General features: G+C 43.4%; 1 protein-coding gene across 1 annotated transcript in view; it reads left to right on the top strand.

Annotated features, from left to right (window-relative positions):
- The window catches only part of LOC115545893 (actin filament-associated protein 1-like 2), a 134,347-nt gene that overhangs the window by 2,587 nt on the left and 124,532 nt on the right, over window positions 1–7,228 (top strand). The gene's annotated exons all lie outside the window — the stretch shown is intronic.

Here is a 7,228-nt window from a genome sequence, read left to right as displayed (position 1 = left end):
CTTTCTGTTGCCCTATAGGTCCAAAGGTAAAACAGCTGTTTTTTTGTTTTTTATGTTGAGTGTTTTGTTAAAAACCATCGCAAAATATAGAATAATAGAAATTGCAGAAACCATGGAAGCAGGTATTATCCCGGGTTCAGTAGTGTCGGTTTTGCCGTGTATATGATTTAAAAAACGAACACTGAACTACCATTGATGAAACAGTTTACAGTGTATGGAGGAAACACAACAACATAACACATGTTGAGTTATGGTGCTTTACTTATCGATTTAATCCAGGTTTAATAAGCGGTATGTCCTTAGTTTAGTTGTCACTTTCCCTCGTCCCAGTTTAGTTTGTGGTACCCATTAAGTTGGGGTTTCCCTGTGTTTGGCCTACTTGGTGGTGATGTGAGGGGCTGTGTGTGTCTGTATCAGAGAGATGGAATGTACGCCAAACAGCAGGAAATAACCTCCTCTTCTATCTCTCTTTCCTCCCTTCCTCTGCCACCAAACCCCAGGGACAAAATCATCCACAGTTTACATTGTCTGTGCACGTGTGTGTGTGTGTGTGTGTGTGTGTGTGTGTGTGTGTGTGTGTGTGTGTGTGTGTGTGTGTGTGTGTGTGTGTGTGTGTGTGTGTGTGTGTGTGTGTGTGTGTGTGTGCATGTGAGAGAGACGAGTCTGTGAAAACTATAACCATCGTTCATACTTTCTGTCTTTCTTTCTCTCTCTTTTCCATTCTCCTCTCTAGCAGATGAAAGAGAAAAAGGCCAAAGAGTGGTCTACCACGTCCCCACACCCTAAACACACGCACGCACACACACACACACACACACACACACACACACACACACACACACACACACACACACACACACACACACACACACACACACACACACACACACACACACACACACACACACACACACACACACACCAACCCGGTATCACGCCAAGGCGTAAGGATACATACGTGCGTCCACATCGCAAGGCGTGTTCAGGTTCACGCTTTGCCTGACCAAAGCGTCACCCTGAACACGCGTCCTTCTCCATTCGAAATGAATGGGGGAATAGCACCAACAGGGGGCGATACGTTCTCCTAGCATTTGGTGAAATTGTTACGTAGCCATATTAATCGTTATTATCTGAATGGGAAATGCAATATTTTAGGACAGATACACCATTAAACGTGTTTCTAATGACATTTCTAGCGAGAAATGTACATTTTCCTTTCATAATATTCAGTCAGTGGTTGTGTCTGATCCATAGTTTTATAGTTATTGGGAAGATTTTATCGGCTCGCTCGCATGTTTCAACGACGTCAGGTTACTAGGGACGCTGCTTTCGCTAAACTAGCAGCTCACGTGTTTCCTGCGTTTGTGTTATTAAACCGTTACTTTATGTAACTTTAAATGATATCATCGTGTTAGAAACACGTATATCTGAGAGCAGGGGTGAAGTATTGTTTAGATTGCTGTCAGGTTAGCCTGCTGCAGCCACATCCTCTCGGTACAGTTGTTATCATTTAGCATTAACTAAGCCTGGCCACCAGCGAAGAAGAAGAAGCCGGTCCTCGCCTCCGTTTCTATTCGCGTGCTTGTGCGTGCTCGTGTGCTCGTGGACTCGTGAAACGTCATCAGTCGGGGGGGGGACACGTTTGTTGATGGGGGAGGAGACACGTTTGTAGGGGGGGGGCACGCTCGACAACGAGAGTTGGTTTTTATTGAACGCTCGACAACGAGAGTTGGTTTTTATTGAAAGAGACCTCAACACGGAACAGCTGCACGAAACGATGGTCACGTCACTCTCGGTGACGGTGTCGACAATAATGAACACACGAACAATGTTAATAGAACAACACACAACCACATAACATCCCGAACCCATTAACCCCACTTAATCCTAACAACAAAACAAGTTAACAAAAGCCCCATTTGTCAACTGAGAACCCCAATTCCCAGAATCCCCCGCGGCTCCGGAACACGGCGTAGCTTATATTAATCTTTATTATCTGAATGGGAAATGCAATATTTTAGGACAGATACACCATTAAACGCGTTTCTAATGACATTTCTAGCGAGAAATGTACATTTTCCTTACATAATCTTCAGTCAGTGAATGTGTATGATCTTTATTAATCTTTATTATCTGAATGGGAAATGCAATATTTTAGGACAGATACACCATTAAACGCGTTTCTAATGACTTTTCTAGCGAGAAATGTACATTTTCCTTACATAATCTTCAGTCAGTGAATGTGTATGATCTTTATTAATCTTTATTATCTGAATGGGAAATGCAATATCTTAGGACCGATTCACCGTTAAACGTGTTTCTAATAACATTTCTAGCGAGAAATATACTTTTTACTTGCATAATCTTCAGTCAGTGATTGTGTCTGATCTTTAGTTTTATAGTTAGGATTTGATCGGCTCGCTCGCATGTTTCAACGACGTCAGGTTGCTTTCGCTAAACTAGCAGCTCACGTGCTTCCTGCGTTTGTGTTATTAAACTGTTACTTTATGTAACTTTTAATGATATCATCTTGTTAGAAACACGTATATCTGAGAGCCAACCCAGTCGCCAAAAGCATACGTTGACAGTGTACTTTTCGTGAACACTGGATTACGTCGCATTTCAACATAAAATAGCGTGTTATACACACACACACACACACACACACACGCACACGCACAGACACACGCACACAAGCACACACACGCACGCACAGACACAGATACACACACACACACACACACACACACACACACACACACACACACACACACACACACGCACACGGTGCATTTCGCTGCTAAAACAACAACAAAAAAATATTCCCTCAAATATTATTACTTTCAAAACGTTGGCCAAAATGGCCAATAATATCATTTTTTATTTGGGATGCTTCTAGGACATTTTGGGTGGATTTTGAACGGTATGTGGGGGGCACGTTTTTTGCAGGACCTGGCAACCCTGCGCTGTTGCCCGAGATCTGGATCCACCCCGGCGTGGTGCCGTCTCCTTTTGACCTTTTGACCCCAGACTTCTGGGGGAATCGCTGAATCAATTCATTAGTCAATCAGAAGCATGTAAATATCTTCCCGGTGGCGTAAGAGGACGAACAAGGTGTCCTTCAACATCTACGCTTCCAGGAGATTGCAACGGTGCCACACATGAGCATATTCGAACATGTTTAATGGTAGTAATTAGCTGTCGAAATTGGAGGCCCTAATCAATACTGAGCAGCTATTGATTTGCTTCCCGATAAAGATTTGTCACAAATGACATGTTATTTAGCATCTACACGTTGAGCTGAGTCCAATGACACCAAGAACGACACTCTAGCTAATGGTAACATGTATTTTACATGGTACACCTAGGTCTAGGACATGATCTCGGTGTAGCAAGAGGCCGAGCTTGATCTCATTGGACTCAGCTTAACGTGTAGATGCTAATTAACATGTAATTTGTCAAAAATCTCCATCGGGAAGCAAATCTATAGCTGGTCATTATTGATAAAGGCCTCCAAAATCGACAGCTAATTACTACCCCCGAAACATATTCAAATATGATCATGTGTGGCACTGTTGCAATCGTCTCGAAACGTAGATGTCAAAGGACACCTTGTTTGCTCTGTTGCACCACCGGGAAGATATTTTCATACTTCTAATGGATTGATTCATATTTTAAGGTTCTCGGAGTGAGACTTTAAGTGGCTGCAGCAGAAGTGTTGAGACGAAAGATGATATCAAGAGATTTATAGAATATTCCCATTCACATTATGATTCTTCGTCGTAACATCCGACCAAACATCCTTTACATTCACAGAGCGAAGATTATGAAAGTCCAGGCTCAGCAAGTGCTCCATCTCGTTGCACCTGCACCCAGCGGCTCGCTTGCAAGATTTTGGCCTGAAGTTCTTCCCAGACCTACACCCTAGCCATCCAACATGCATATCTGAGAATCAGGCCTCTCTTTAATAATGACAAAAAGTTATGAGAGAAACGCACATTAACTTTTTGTTATCTCATAAGCGGCGTGGTGCCGGCTCCTTTTGACCTTTTGACCCCCGACTTCAAAAACGTAGCCACAGGCCAGCTGTGTCTACACACCTTTAGCCACAAATGTACACCTCCATCCCACAAAAAATGGGGACTAGAAACTAACCTCTGTCTTATGTACATTTACTGTACTGTTGGAGGTCACGCCCCTTTGCCGACCTTTTCGAGATAGCTAGGGATGCTAAAATGTTTACACACATTTCCCGGGGCCCCGTGTACGACATATCCAAGATTTGGAGTTCTAGCCCTTAGAGAAAAAAAGTTTTTCCAAATGGAGTGTCATTTGGACAAAGCCTCTCAGAAGTGTAGCCTGCAAGACCTAATGGTTCAGAATGTGGTGGAAAAACAGTTTTTGAGATAGGAAGGTCCTACCGCCCTGAAATTTTAATACCTTATTCTAGGGCCTAACTGGGACCTCCGCACCGAAACTTGGCCCGGTCGGACCCCGAGGGCAGGAAGGGGGGGCCCTTCCTGCCCGAGACTTGGCCCGGTCAGATCCCGAGGGCAGGCCCCCCCTTCCTGCCCTCGGGGTCCGACCGGGCCAAGTTTCGGTGCGGAGGTCCCAGTTAGGCCCTTTATCAATAATGACCAGCTATAGATTTGCTTCCCGATGGAGATTTTTGACAAATTACATGTTAATTAGCATCTACACGTTAAGCTGAGTCCAATGAGATCAAGCTCGGCCTCTTGCTACACCGAGATCATGTCCTAGACCTAGGTGTACCATGTAAAATACATGTTACCATTAGCTAGAGTGTCGTTCTTGGTGTCATTGGACTCAGCTCAACGTGTAGATGCTAAATAACATGTCATTTGTGACAAATCTTTATCGGGAAGCAAATCAATAGCTGCTCAGTATTGATTAAGGCCTCCAATTTCGACAGCTAATTACTACCATTAAACATGTTCGAATATGCTCATGTGTGGCACCGTTGCAATCTCCTGGAAGCGTAGATGTTGAAGGACACCTTGTTCGTCCTCTTACGCCACCGGGAAGATATTTACATGCTTCTGATTGACTAATGAATTGATTCAGCGATTCTCCCAGAATCCTGCGCAACAGCGCAGGATTGCCAGGTCCTGCAAAAAACGTGCCCCCCACATACCGTTCAAAATCCACCCAAAATGTCCTAGAAGCATCCCAAATAAAAAATGATATTATTGGCCATTTTGGCCAACGTTTTGAAAGTAATAATATTTGAGGGAATATTTTTTTGTTGTTGTTTTAGCAGCGAAATGCACCGTGTGCGTGTGTGTGTGTGTGTGTGTGTGTGTGTGTGTGTGTGTGTGTGTCTGTGCGTGCGTGTGTATGCTTGTGTGTGTGTGTCTGTGCGTGTGCGTGCGTGTGTGTGTGTGTGTGTATAACACGCTATTTTATGTTGAAATGCGACGTAATCCAGTGTTCACGAAAAGTACACTGTCAACGTATGCTTTTGGCGACTGGGTTGGCTCTCAGATATACGTGTTTCTAACAAGATGATATCATTAAAAGTTACATAAAGTAACAGTTTAATAACACAAACGCAGGAAGCACGTGAGCTGCTAGTTTAGCGAAAGCAACCTGACGTCGTTGAAACATGCGAGCGAGCCGATCAAATCCTAATAACTATAAAACTAAAGATCAGACACAATCACTGACTGAAGATTATGCAAGTAAAAAGTATATTTCTCGCTAGAAATGTTATTAGAAACACGTTTAACGGTGAATCGGTCCTAAAATATTGCATTTCCCATTCAGATAATAAAGATTAATAAAGATCATACACATTCACTGACTGAAGATTATGTAAGGAAAATGTACATTTCTCGCTAGAAAAGTCATTAGAAACGCGTTTAATGGTGTATCTGTCCTAAAATATTGCATTTCCCATTCAGATAATAAAGATTAATAAAGATCATACACATTCACTGACTGAAGATTATGTAAGGAAAATGTACATTTCTCGCTAGAAATGTCATTAGAAACGCGTTTAATGGTGTATCTGTCCTAAAATATTGCATTTCCCATTCAGATAATAAAGATTAATATAAGCTACGCCGTGTTCCGGAGCCGCGGGGGATTCTGGGAATTGGGGTTCTCAGTTGACAAATGGGGCTTTTGTTAACTTGTTTTGTTGTTAGGATTAAGTGGGGTTAATGGGTTCGAGATGTTATTTGGTTGTGTGTTGTTCTATTAACATTGTTCGTGTGTTCATTATTGTCGACACCGTCACCGAGAGTGACGTGACCATCGTTTCGTGCAGCTGTTCCGTGTTGAAGTCTCGTTCAATAAAAACCAACTCTCGTTGTCGAGCGTTCAATGAAAAACAGCTCTCGTTGTCGAGCGTGCCCCCCCCCCTACAAACGTGTCTCCCCCCCCATCAACAAACGTGTCCCCCCCCGACTGATGACGTTTCACGAGTCCATGAGCACACGAGCACGCACAAGCACGCGAATAGAAACGGAGGCGAGGACCGGCTTCTTCTTCTTCGCTGGTGGCCAGGCTTAGTTAATGCTAAATGATAACAACAACTGTACCGAGAGGATGTGGCTGCAGCAGGCTAACCTGACAGCAATCTAAACAATACTTCACCCCTGCTCTCAGATATACGTGTTTCTAACACGATGATATCATTTAAAGTTACATAAAGTAACGGTTTAATAACACAAACGTAGGAAACACGTGAGCTGCTAGTTTAGCGAAAGCAGCGTCCCTAGTAACCTGACGTCGTTGAAACATGCGAGCGAGCCGATAAAATCTTCCCAATAACTATAAAACTAAAGATCAGACACAACCACTGACTGAATATTATGAAAGGAAAATGTACATTTCTCGCTAGAAATGTCATTAGAAACACGTTTAATGGTGTATCTGTCCTAAAATATTGCATTTCCCATTCAGATAATAACGATTAATATGGCTACGTAACAATTTCACCAAATGCTAGGAGAACGTATCGCCCCCTGTTGGTGCTATTCCCCCATTCATTTCGAATGGAGAAGGACGCGTGTTCAGGGTGACGCTTTGGTCAGGCAAAGCGTGAACCTGAACAAGCCTTGCGATGTGGACGCACGTATGTATCCTTACGCCTTGGCGTGATACCGGGTTGCACACACACACACACACACACACACACACACACACACACACACACACACACACACACACACACACACACACACACACACACACACACACA

This window comes from Gadus morhua, chromosome 6 (assembly GCF_902167405.1).
Source record: "Gadus morhua chromosome 6, gadMor3.0, whole genome shotgun sequence".
Classification (NCBI taxonomy): domain Eukaryota; kingdom Metazoa; phylum Chordata; class Actinopteri; order Gadiformes; family Gadidae; genus Gadus; species Gadus morhua.
Note: the sequence above shows the minus strand (reverse complement) of the source record. Positions and strands in the feature narration are given on the sequence as shown.